The sequence below is a fragment of the Anguilla rostrata genome, chromosome 16 (assembly GCF_018555375.3).
Source record: "Anguilla rostrata isolate EN2019 chromosome 16, ASM1855537v3, whole genome shotgun sequence".
Classification (NCBI taxonomy): Eukaryota; Metazoa; Chordata; class Actinopteri; order Anguilliformes; family Anguillidae; genus Anguilla; species Anguilla rostrata.
Window position 1 is genome coordinate 7677236 of NC_057948.1, and position 13743 is coordinate 7690978.

Genomic DNA, 13743 nt, shown 5'->3' on the forward strand with positions numbered 1-13743 from the left:
GCCTGTAATATTTTTTTTTCTCTGTGTTATTTTATTTTCACAAAAAAAAAGGAAAATATCACGGAGCTCCATCTACAACACTACCTAATGTTAAGGTCAATTTGCACAAGCAGAAGAGTAAATGTACAACGGCTCTCGCGCACGTTTCCCAGGAAGTGGGTGGTCGACTCGTGGTTTCTAAAAGGCTAGGTAGGTACAGAATCGTCACAAAGGTGTTTGACTGATTATTTGGAGTAACCACCATTAACAGACCACGAAACCGTGCAACGCAGCAGGGTTCTCGAAAGCAACGCTGGAAACGTCACGGAATCAGGCCGCTTATCAGGCTGTCAATAAAACGAGACGGGAGCCAGGTGCTGCGTTCCCTCCGCGCGCTGCCCCGCACTCCAGGAGCCGATCAGGCGTGAACTGAGACGTGTCCAGCGGGCCTGCCCTCCACTGACCCACTGCGTCTAAATACATGTAACACGGCAAGGTAAAACGGAGCTAGTTTAGCCCATATGCTACATGTGTGTCAGCCCATATACTACATGCGTGTCAGAAGTAATAATAATAATAATAATCATCATAATGTTGTTTTTTTTTACTATTTCAAAGTATATTATTTGAGTGACGTAATTATTGTCGCCATTATTATTGATTTGGTTGTATGTATAATCCTTGCTTGGGAGGCACAGAAGTTTCAGAGAATCCAAGGGCCTCGAGCTCATTCAAACTGAGAAAATTGAAAACAAATACTGTAATGATCAGCGTTGCTACTCTGTCTATGCTGAACCTTAGCAACAATAATAAGCACATCGCAAACCGTCTGTGTGTTGCCCGGGCGCGCGTAGTGGAGAAGTTCATTATCTGACCACATAACCAAATAATAGGGTCGACAGCGAGGTAGGTGTTGTTTTTTGTTAAATGTGCACCGTTTTGATTGGGAACTGCTTGGTCCTCATTTGGATTGAATGCATTTGCTACGAGGTATGTGTAAATGCCCTCGTCAGAATGTGCTGTACATTATTATGCTATCTAGTTTTTAAAGTTTTAATCAAGTCATTTTTTAAGCAAATTGATTACGTATGATTAATCAGACTACAGTTGTTAGACATTACGTGCGTGTTTGATAATTGTTTATTAATCTGCACCAACATTGAATTATATTAATATAGTTACTTAGGCTATCCTTGAATAGCCACTGCAGTAAATGTTGACTTGTACAATAAAATGATATTTTCATTTTTCAGATTTTTTAAATAGAGATTGTGATAGATGAGGCCTTTCTTTGACGACATAGATATATTCTTTTCAGATAAATAATCGCAGAAAACAAATGCACACATCTAGGCTACTTCTGATAACCAGAAATAGCAGGTCCCAAAATTTTGAATTTCGGACGCTTGGTTTTCCGCTCAGAGTAGGCTACTAAACACGTATTAGGCTTGTGCCAAAGAAGGTTTGAAAAAAGTCACGTGGTGAAAATATATGGGTGATTCTCTCTCACTTGCTTTCCTGTGAAATATTTTAATAAGCCTCGCCCTGTGCAGTGTTTGATTTGTGTTTCTCCCCCTCATCTCGGCTTGGGCCCGAGACATTAGCTGAATTCCCCCGGGGTGATTGGATGCAATTTGTTCAAAGTAGACAGGCACGTCCTGGATGTTAGAAATTCACTTTTACTCAACGTGACAAGGCTGAGTTCGATCTACAATTGTATTTGAAAGCGCAGTGAGCGGAAATATCTTCCGTCATTAAGCTCCCTTCAACGTTTGCAAAATAAGACGGGCTACTTCATTTGCACACAAATAATCATTATTTAATTTGCGACACCTCCCTCCTGTAAGACCTCTAAACAATTCTCGCGGAGATTTAAAATCTTATGTTCCAATGTTCTACGGACCTCAGTCACTTTACTCTTAAAATCAAGAATAACAACGGAGTTGTAAGAAGGGGGTTTTGCTCTTACTCTCTGACCCTTATAATTGGATTAAATATGGACGGGGACGAATAAAAATACCAAGATTGACACCTGCCAACTGGACTTTCTTATGATTGATTCTGATGCCTCGTGCTGGCAACAGTAATGAAATAAATTGTATGGATAAAACGGCACATTTGTCATTCCCTTGCCACGAGACGAGGAAGTCAGTGTGTGTAGCAAGCTGTGAGCTGACAAGGGGAAAATGGGAGCTAACGAGGATATCAGGCGTCCTGACAAGACAAATGAGAACTCTTCACCCTTTGCAAATTAGAAACATTTAATGGAAACGTATTGCATCGTTCAAAATAGGCACATTTTTAAAGGGCGTACGTTATACCCGAACAGTGGGTCTATCAGATGATCTTAACGTCGATAATTGCGCACAACCAAATAAATTACACGCCTTCTTTGGGATCTCTTGGCATGTTTTGCGGACTTCCTGGAAATTTACCACGATTGATGATAGCGACACGTGTCTGAAGACTCTGACGAAATAATATTATCATATTTGCCCTGTTCGGAGATGACCACATAAGATTTTTTAAAACAACCTCGCGCAATTCAATTGTTCATTTACAGGAAGTGAATGTAATTATCTCATTGTTTATTCATTGTAAGTTTAGACTTAAAGACTAGAAGAGGTTATTCCAGGGGCTTTGGATTTGGCAATGAACGGCCATACCTAAGATCATTATGTGTAATATGTTGTTGTGAAATTAACATTTCTAACTGCTTTTTTATGCGATTGGTGTGTTTTATAGATCAGATATGTAAAGGGTATATTACATGCTTGTATTCTTTAAATAACATGATTGGCAATTCACTAAAGGACAAATACAGTCACTGTGTGCTTTGCCCAAGACCTGAGTGAGAAGGCATTACTTTTTATAGTTGGATTGTATCATAAATTTCCCGGTCATTATAAAAATGTAATGAAAGAAGTGGAAAAAGTAACTGCTGGTATTAATCCATCGGTCTGAGGTAAATACGAAGGCTGTTGTTAATCTTAAATTGGGCCCAAATGTGGCTGTGCGGAATGTCTAGCTCCAGTTCAGAAGGTGCCAAGGCGTTCATCATTAAGATAAGACAAATCTGCATGAAGTTTACATCTACAGGTTGTGTTGATACTAATTAAACACTTTTAATTAAATGAAGAAAGTCCAAAGAAAAATAAGAACATTGCTTTGTTCAGGCCACTTTCACTTGGCACGTTCATTTGTTACGGAATTATGGTTCGAACGAGGAATCTCTCCACTCCAAATTCCATTCCATAAATGGCCAACCAGCTGTTTCGTAGTATTCCTTCTGTTGGGCAACTTCAACGGATAATATGAGCCGTGAACTGATGATAATGAAACAGCTCCTGTAGCCCAAGGAGTCCAGTTTCAGCCACAGAACCATGTATGGACCTGAAGTCTAAAGGTTGCTCCCCCCCCCCCCCCCCCAGTGCCCCGAAGCACCTGAGAAACCCCACTTCCTTCCCGTGACCACCACGGTCAGGCCTGCTCTGGCTGACTGACCAAAAGGCCTCCCCTTCCATGTGATTCTGTTGAAAGCAGAATTTGATTCGTTGCATGTGTTTTTTTTGTATGTATTCGATGTAAGGGAGATGTGGGTGGCGTCGCTGCTTAAGCAACCACGTTTAAAAGGGGGAGCAGAGTGAGAGAGCTGGGGGTAAAGGGAGCCACAGAAAAAAAGAACACGGCGGTCAGTTTTCATACCAAATTCTCCCAAACACCTGTCCCGTGAATAAGCCTTCTGTGCGGGCGTGGCCACTGTGTGGAAGAGCTGAGGGGCAGTGGGGCACCAGAGCTGGGGCGTGTCTGTTGCATGATGGCCCAAGAACCCCCAGCCCCCCCGTAACCCCCACCCCCACCCCCCCCGGGTACTCCCTATTCTCCAAATTCAGCACAAGGCAAAGTGTTAGGTGTGTAATCGACTCTGGCAGAGTGCATTTGATCCCATTTAAACTCTGTTTGAATCAAGTTTGAGCTCTTTACTGTGTGTTGTCATGGCTCTGCGAAAGGTTCGGATGAATATTTCCCTGGCTTTTAATGTTCACAGTGACAGATGACAGTGAATGCCATTTCCCCATCTGAAGTGGAGAGAAACCCCGCCCAGCCATTCGTACAGGGAAGTGAATGTCCGAACCGGGACAGCACCAGTGGTGGGATGTGTCCCATAGCAGAAAAGGCTGGACTGTGAGAACATGCCTTCCTCCTGTAACTAAGGTGAGGAATTGCTCAAGGAGGGGGTTCTGAAAACCAATAATGGGGGGGGGGGGTGTAAATAACATCAGAATAAACAAGGCTTCTTCTCCTGACCGCTGGACCCTTTTGCACAGCAACGCTCAGGTGTTTAATTTGATTATAACCTTATCTTTCGCCGGTGTGACTGGTGCCCCTCCCCTTCCCCCTCCCCCCCAGGTTCGGAGTCAATGTCCGCCGTGAGGTGAGTGACGCTGTACGCCAGGACGCAAAGCCGCTGTGCGCTCTACGCTAGAGCTGATGAGCGTCGAGCGGATTTTTATGCGCGGCGCCGTTGCATCTGTTCGGCCTACGGGGGCCCGCGGGCACGGCTTTGAGCTAATTACATGTATTAAAACCAACACCGTCTGAGTGGCTTCCGGGCCGCCGCTAGTCCTGTTAAAGACGACAAAGTCTCGCGGTCTCTGCTGCTTTCTAGCTGACTAGGAATTAATCATCTGTTCACATGCAATTCCGCAACGTAAAGCTACGAGCAAAACGTACAACAGTGCATCTTTCTCTTTCCCCCTTTGTGGTAATTACGGATGAACCCGTTCCCCTAAATTAGACCCGCGGATAATGCGACGCGGAATAAAAGGTAGAGCCAAGAAACATTGAATTAGTTTTTTTTTTTTTTTTGCCGGTTCCCTCTCCCCAGTGACTGCTTCCATTAACATTATAATCTCTGACGCTGTCTTCTTCTCCGTGTATGCGGTATTGTTAGCGAATCAACTTCTTGGGTCCTTGGAGACGGTGACCCCTGGCAATTCGCTGAAAGTGTAATTATCTGCCTGTATCCTGTCTAAGATTTAAAAGATTGCATTTCAACTAAATCTATATTAATGCTAATTTTTCTCTCTCTCCCCACCCCAGTTCCAGGTGCTACCACCACCCAACAGAATGCATTAGAAACAGGAGTAAAAAGCAAGGGGGGGGGGGGGGGGGGGGGATTTGGGGGTGGAAGGGGCTGCCTCTCATGAAATTATACCTATTTTTTCCGAGAAATCAGGTTTACATTCAGCCACCTAAAACAAAGCAGCCATGCTAGATTAGAGTTAGACAAAAGGTCATTTGATTCCCTCACCCCACCCAAAGTTACCAATAACTGTATGTCTCTTTGAGCTAATCGTCTAAGAAAAATTCTACATAAAAGGCCAAGTGAGCAGGAAAGAAAACTATGAGATTTGTGGTTCAAAATAACCTCCAGCGGGACACTTTATTTCAGACATGATTCAGAAGCGCATCTGCCTCCTGCCAGTCATAATGAGTCCATTTTGGATTAGATCGTTTGTATTATTCTCAAGGTTTTTGTTTAAAGTTAAGGTTTTTCTTCATGGCTTGCGATTTTGTGGTTTCATAAAAGTTGGCTATCTCTCTCTCTGTCACACACACACAAACCCAGAATTATCAGTATAAGTACTTATCTGTGCAACGGTGTTTAACTCATTAAAAATGTACCAGGAAGAGACATTCTAAACACGAAAAAGCAGCGCCATTGTACTTTTGGATGATGTTATATATATTTCACATATATGCAGCGTGTATCCCTGTGCGTGTGTATGCCGAATGTGAGCACATATTGACACTAATTCCGTTCTTAGCTGTGTTTATATATGCAGGCATTGTGATATATATGCAGGCTTTTCTTTGAAACGTTACAATAAAGTTAAATAGCTGAAAGGATGGAGAGGAGCGCACGGGGGAGTTTATAAGACGTCACAGAACTGTTTCTGAAAAAAGAGCAAACGGATGGCGCACAGAATTGCGCGCAAATAAACATGCGCTAATGTCAGTAAGATGCGCGACGCAGCACCAAGTGAACCGACAAGGAAATATAAGCACCTGAAGTGACAAAGTCGACACAAATCTCGGTGATACATTTAAACGGGTACGACCGTGCTGCGGTATTCCAATAAGCGAAGGTAACACACTAAATCAGGAAATGACGACGGCACGCATGGAGCACATTCTTATCAAATGACCAATTTCTATCTTGAAGCAAATATATTTAAGATAACTAATTACATTTTTCGGAAAAGGTAGGTTCTGAAAATCTTAAAGGGCAGTATGATACTTAATGAATTCCATACCGTTGGCAATATATTACGCATTTTGTGAAGAAAATCATATGCTAATATGCAGTTCTCTGGTTTATTATATTATACATTATTGATGTAGGTCTTCTCATATGGGCTCTCGGAAGTATGAGATGGTAGCCTAAATCTGTACAGCTTTGTGCCTGTCAAAGTTCATCATACGGAATACCCGTTCCAATGCATAATTTCATGGTAAAGGTATGCTTCTGTATGACATAATGGGATAGTCTATATAATGTCACGGGGCTTGATTTTCATTCCAAATATTGTATTTATAAAGCACATTTTGCACATAAAGCCTACAATGTAAAGATTTCACAGCAAAATGTTAAGCAATTAACTTTCAATTGTCGAATTTAACTATTAAACAGCGTAATTTATAACGTATACATTGTGTGTCTGTCATCTCAATGACCAAGTCATTCATGTGAGCTTTCCTTCTATATGGAGATTACATAAGTGATACAGAAATGCACTGCCTAACAACATGTATTACAGGTATGTAATATGTACTTTAACAAGTCTAAATTTGACTCTCTCTCTCTCTCTCTCTCCCTCTCTCTATGTGTGCGTGCGTGCGTGCGTGCGTATCTCCTATGTATGCAGATCCACAATATCGTTCTGAGATCACACCGCAATGAGCACAGAAATGGACAGAAAAACCCTGTCGACCACATCAAAGTTCTCATCTCTTCTATCCCGTGTATCGTAGTGTCAATAAGTTCCTTTAAATTAATGTATTGCTGGTATACTTATTAATTTAACGGAATGTATTATATTAATTGTTTTTAAACTAGTAGTATACTTGGAGTTAAAAAAAAGATTTTCGCTATTACGTGCAGTTCTCGAGTTTAAACGATTATTTATTTTTACTTAAGTCAACTACCAGCAACATGTCAGATAACGTAACATGAACCACAGATGTTATAACTCCGTTCTTCCTCTCGTAAAACGTTCGGAAAGTTCGCATTAGAATAGCAATTACGAAAAGTAGGCCTATAATTATTTCGTGTTTCTGTGTCTACCTCTGTTCTATTTCATATCAGCGAATGTGAACGGAATCACAAGTCAGCCAACGAAGTCCTCAAAACTTTCATGGTTCAGAGAGAAACCATCTGCTTATTGTGCCGCTTACGGTCTTCCTTACTTACAATTCTAATTAAAGTGGTTGAAGTGAGTAGACCACATGAAGGGCAGTAATGACAAATTACACTACAAAGACAACAGATGTAGCCGGCTTTATTTGACTGGAAGACGATACCGAAATACATTTTGACAAAAGTTTGAGATAAATTAATCCGTTGTCTTGAGAATATGGGTACATTTTCATTACACAGACTCTGAGAGTTAGGATGTAAGTTCTCTGTCATCATTGTTTTTTTATATTTCCTTTGACATCTATTGATTCGGAGGCAGCTGTAAGGCTTTCTCACAAGAGAGAGGAGCAGTCACAACGCATTAGCGTGATGGCATAATTCGAACGTTGGAGGCGCAGAACACGTCGAGAAAACACGTGATATGCACTTGCAGTTTTTTTTTTTTTTTTTTTTTTTACAATTTCCTTAAACGAATTAATTAGTGATGTAGGCCTTATATGAAATAATACACATTTTGCATGTAAAACTAAGCAGCATGCATGGGCTACATTTTAAAATATACCGTAAAAAATGTGTTCATTATGTAGAACTGTTCTCGTTTGGTGTTAAACGCCAAATAGCCTAATTCGGTTTACAAAGTTTTGAGGGGCATTATTTTATAACGAAAAAAATGTATTTAATTGATGGCACAATATGTTTAAATAAGTGTAAGCAAATACAATAGGTCAGGGGTGTTCTAAAGTGTCTGACTGAGTGATTTATTTGATCATTTCAAGAGCCAAATTTAATCGAGGAGTTCTCGAATTCATTCAGTGATGCTAAGTCGTACAATAAACTGCTAAACAGAAAATGAAATGCACCAAATATACACATTGTACAAAAGTGTAGTGTATATCATTATATTTAACTTTTTATTTGTGTATATATCTTGAATTTTGTTACAAGTTGTGTTAATTATACAAATGCTATCATTATTTGAGACTTTTAATTGTTCAGTTTACCGTAGACAAGCGTATCCCCGTTTAAATATCATAGATCACATGTAGTAGGATAAACAACGACCTGAGCCTAACGTTTCAGATTTCCTGAATAAAGTATCAATGGAAATTGTTGTATTCCACATTCTATGTAATTACATATGAGCTGGGCTATATTTTCAACTGAACACTCAAAAAAGAGTGAGCACACCCATTCGGTTGAATAATTAATCATTTTCGTGGTGATTGTTCTTTCAGAACTTCTGCACCGCGATATTTCTATGCTCTTCCGGGGGTCTCGCGAATCTCTCCAGTATTTTGTATTCGTTTCTTATGAATGTAGTATGCAAGTGCTAGTTGAGGAATATTTTCTGTATTTAAAAATCACACTGTATAGTAATGCATATTGTATCAGACCTCAAGACATGTAGCCTATCCTGAACAATTGAGAGATATACTTAGTAATAATAGCTTACTGGAATCTTATTTATATGCCAGTATTATTGTTGTTGTATGTTTTTTTCCAGAAGGGAATGTAGCCTACTTCATGGCCAGTTCATACGCTGTCATTTTAAGAAAATACAAACTTACGATTTTCTTCCTAAATTGCTGCACCATTTTTACCCTTATGAACACCTAAAACACTTCTTGCCGACATTTTTAGGGCTACCTTTATATTTGTTCCACTGTGACTGCAAACACAAACCAGACCTGACTTCATGCGTCTCTGAGATGAGACATGTTTAATAACTGGGCAGAGTACAGCGTTGCTGCCATAAACTATAAGCAGGGAGTTGCACATTTTCTGATACTGTCTTCTGTTTGTGCAATAAAAAATACAGTTATTCACAGGACAGTCTCCGCGCTCGAACCATGCATTGGAAAGACAGTGTAAAGCTATGCCATCGCGCATTACGCAAAGCTGGATGAGACTATTTGCAAATCAATGTGCGCGCGCGTGCATATGTGTGTTTGTGATTCAGGTAGAGCGAACTTCCTGATGTCAGGCCTAATGACCCTGATTACATCAAACTTCGACGAATACAAACAACTGTGCAAGAAGCTAACACTAGGAAGGACAGTTATCTGTTGAAGGCGTCCCTTGGAGAAATGGCACAGTCTTATTTGTCACTTGGAGTTGCACAGTACATGAAACGTACGGCTTGTACGGATAATATAGCTGGATTTACGTATCTGGGCGTTACAAACAGAAAGACCTTAACTAAATTTACCTGAGAAAAATGCTAATATTAAGATATTGCCACTTCGCACTAGCGTTGTTTGCAAATATTTGGAATGTCAGTATAGGGAAGTGTGGAAATACTATTCCGCTCTATTTTGGCAAAGACCGTAATTAAGACATATTTGTTTACATGGACTGTCTATCCTTTTGTGTAATTGGCCAGACAAGGTGCGATTCACAGTCTAACCCTGGCACGGAATCAGCGCGTAAGAGAAACCGAGATGGTAAATAATTCCAATTACGAGCGAAATTCACTGAACTAATTAAAATGGTTGTTTTGTGGCCACTCCTACCATGATAGTCAAAGTTTTAACCCAACCTCTGCGCTGTATAGACAGAGCGCGGGACACTTGATAAACGTTGTCTATAACGTTGGAACAGAAAGTATTATGCCAGAATGTAGTAAGATGGAAACTATTTGCGATATTTACTACGTCGTCGCTTGCCTAAAATTAAATAATGGGGATATTGCCGTCTACACTCAAACTCCCAGGCGAGTTTTCTCATGTCCTCTGTTTTTCGTGCGAATAACAGATCGTTTGGACATTCCGCCTCAGTCCTGAGAACATTGTCTCTCTCTCCACTCAGAGTGAAGTACCGCATTCAGTGGCATTTAGGTTATTTCGACCCCGGTGCCTCAGTTTAACAAATCACCTACTCATTTATCCTTTCCACAATTAATCAACTTTTAAAGATCGGAGGACTCCTCCTTAGGCGGAAAAGGGCCATTCGAGCCTTTGTAAAAATTGATTTACTCATCACCCTTATTTTCACACAACATGGTGGGCGCAATAAACGACTGCTCAGACCACCATCTGAGGACAAGCCAATGCTCTATTGAAACTCTCCGGTGTAATTTGTAACCGGACTTGTGTTTCAGAGGGGAGTTTACATTGTGGCCAAAGTTTAAACCTTCTCCGAGGCGCTCCGGCGCTCTGAAAGACAGATGGTCTGTTCCGCTCCCCGGCCGAAGGAATTTGTTACTTAAAATGTAAAAAGAAGCCAGTGTATTTTACAGCCTTGCCACGTTGTGAACCGGCCTTCTACACAAGCCAAAGGATTCGGGTACGATTTCTTTTGTCAAAGACACATGGAAACAGACTCTTGTTGAACCAACAGCGTCTCTCTCTCTCTCTCTCTCTCTCTCTCCCTCTGTCTCTCTCTCTCTCTCTCTCTCTCTCCCCCCTCTCTCTCTCTCTCTCTCTCTTCTATACATATGTAAAAGAAGTCCAATAAAATAGTGGAATGAAAGCTCCACAGCAAGTAAATCTTGTGAGGACAAAACACTCCACTTGTGATTTTTCAAAGTTGGCCAAAGCTACCAGACTAACAAAGGAGTGTCTGGTCAATACCCATCATTGGAAAATAAATAGCCTTGTTGATAAAAACTTACATCCCATTGTTATTAATCACCGTAAACGAGTGTTTTTTGTTAAAATAACTTTACTTTCAATATAGGCCTACCATAAGATCAAATAGTGTTTCATTTCGTTTCAGTTAAACGTCTTTGGAGTGTATTGACGTTCGGTCAGAGCTTTATAGCGTTGTTTTTTCAGGTTACGATGATATGAGACTGTTCTCTATTTCCAACAGACTGCAAAGACAACAAGAAGATGTTTGGAATGGGCTACTTTGTCGATGAAATACTGATTAAGTGGTACGCGTTGTTGCGTAAAGAAAGAGCACAACATCTTTCAGGTAATTATGTATTGAGAAATAATACAGAAATGTAATAACACAGAAAACTGAAATATTTGTGATCCTTGTTTAAGACAACTTAGACGGAACTTTGCGTTTGGGGTTTAAATTTATTTTAAATTACTAATTAAAGTACCTAATTAGTATGAAGCATTTGCAGAATGAAAACTTGTAGTATCAAAAGAAGTAACCTGTACATATGCCTCAGCACATTGTCTTATTATTGTTATTGTCATTATTATTATTATTACTATTATTATTATTATTATTATTATTATTATTATTATTATTATTACTAGTAAGGCAGATGCAGTTGGATTACTGTTAATATCGGATATATCACGCTGTCTATTATGTTCAGTTTTGGAGCTTGAACTTGTTTTGGTCCTGTCCTTCATCTTGAGTGAATTCTGATTATTGCGTTCCTTTAATGAACGAAAAGTCACAGGTCCTCTTTGGCTTCCTCGTCTTATTCTGCCTCGATTATATCCCGAGCGGTGCTTGAGTACCCTCTAGTGGCAGGCCGAAAGAAGAGTTACGCTCCGCAAATGAGACGTGTTTCAAGGTGCTAATCTGATTAAAAACCTGCAACCTGTCATGAAGTCTTCTTACGGAAATGTTTCTGAATCAAGGCCTTAAAATAACAGGCTGCTTCATGTCTAACACAGTAGGAACACTCACAATAGGAAGTGGATATTTTGAACTAATTTGTATAATCACAAGGACTGTAGGCCTATAACTTTGTTACAGTTTCGTGTCTTGCAAATAATTTGGAGACTCGACCATCCACGATACAATGGTTTAGTATAACGGCACAGTAGTATTGTAAAAACGCTATCCAAATGTGGCCTACTGCGTATGACACAAGATTTCCTGAGCCTGTAATGTCTGCCGTCCCGTGATGTTTACGGTATATAATTTCAGAAAACATATATTAAATTGCATGTGTTTACATGTTTTAAGGTTTTAGTAAATATTTGACGAGAACACTGAAGTGGAGCCATTATAACGCCCTCTCATGCTCTGTGGCGCGAACATGCATCGTGCGCAACGATGCGAAAAGCCGAGGTCAGAGGTTTTCGATGTATACAGATGTGATACGGGACGCTTTTCCCGCTTACATCGCATTTTAATGCCGTTTTAAATTATTCATTTACTGCTGCATTTCAGTATTTTCATCCGTCTCTTTGTCAAAACATTAAATAAACCACATTAAACAGTGTGCCACTTATTGTTCATTTGACGTACCGTAGCTAATGTACACACTCGAGTCTCGAAATGTGCACGCGACGTTAACAGCCGAGCGGCGTTGGTAAGCAACTGCACACGTAGTGCTGAAACGGACAGCTCCACGTCACTCGCCTCCTGGTTTTAATTTTTAAAAAACCCCTGAGTTGTTTATTTCCAAAATATTACACCACTGTAAACATTTTCTCTACTTGTCGCTTTATTTACTTTTGCTTGCATTTCCTGTGAAAAAGGTTTTTGTTAAAAAATCCGTTTCTTTTAAACCACAACTTAATTACTAAGGGATACGAAGTCATACGCCTGACTTTGTCGGTCGGCCTAGATTTTATGAACTTTTACAAACCAAAACCTTTTAATAAAACAAAAGCATGCTTTTATATACAAATATATTAGTACATTTCGTCAAAGACATTTTGTTTTTGGGGTCAGTTTTCTTTAGTCTCTATACTCTCAATAGTAATAATGTGCAGAAATGGACAGTGTCCAAATTTTGTACCCCTATTTCATCCCAAAATCTTTTGCTCTCAGTCCTTGCTCTTCGTCTCTTAGCTACCCTCTGTGAGCTGTCCGGCAGGCGGGTCTCCGCGTGAAGAGTAGACGGTAAACAGCAAATGGTGTAAGAGCGTTTTGATGGTAATGCCCAGTCAATTACATTTCGTTCGAGATCATTAAGCACAAATCTGGCTTGTATTTTAACAAGACTGCCTGTGTGCTTAATGAGGGTCAGGAGAGGGTGGATAGCTGCCTTAATGGACGCATGTTTTCCCTCTTTGGATCACTGTCCGGTGTGACGGACCATGTTATGAGTGGCGACGGTGTTTTATGTACTGTTTCTCCTGGGTGGAGCGGCCCGTGGGTACCTTTGCCCCTAGGCCACGGAGGCGCCTGACGTGCTCGCCCGACGTGCTCGCCCCTGGCGCGCTGCACTTTTCGCTGGTCCTCCAGCAACCCACCTCTGTGGTCCTCCGAAGTAGCGCTAAACACCATGACTTTCGGTTCACGTTCGGTTTCTTTTTACTATGTTTTTCATCCGCCGCGTTTCCTCTCTCTGGAACAGGCTGCCATAATTGTCTGGACGAGTAACTAAGATATTAAAGTATGGAAGTGTGAATTGTACTGATATGTACACTTCACAATTGTGATTTTAAAAAAAGTAAAAAGCTGAAAATTGATCC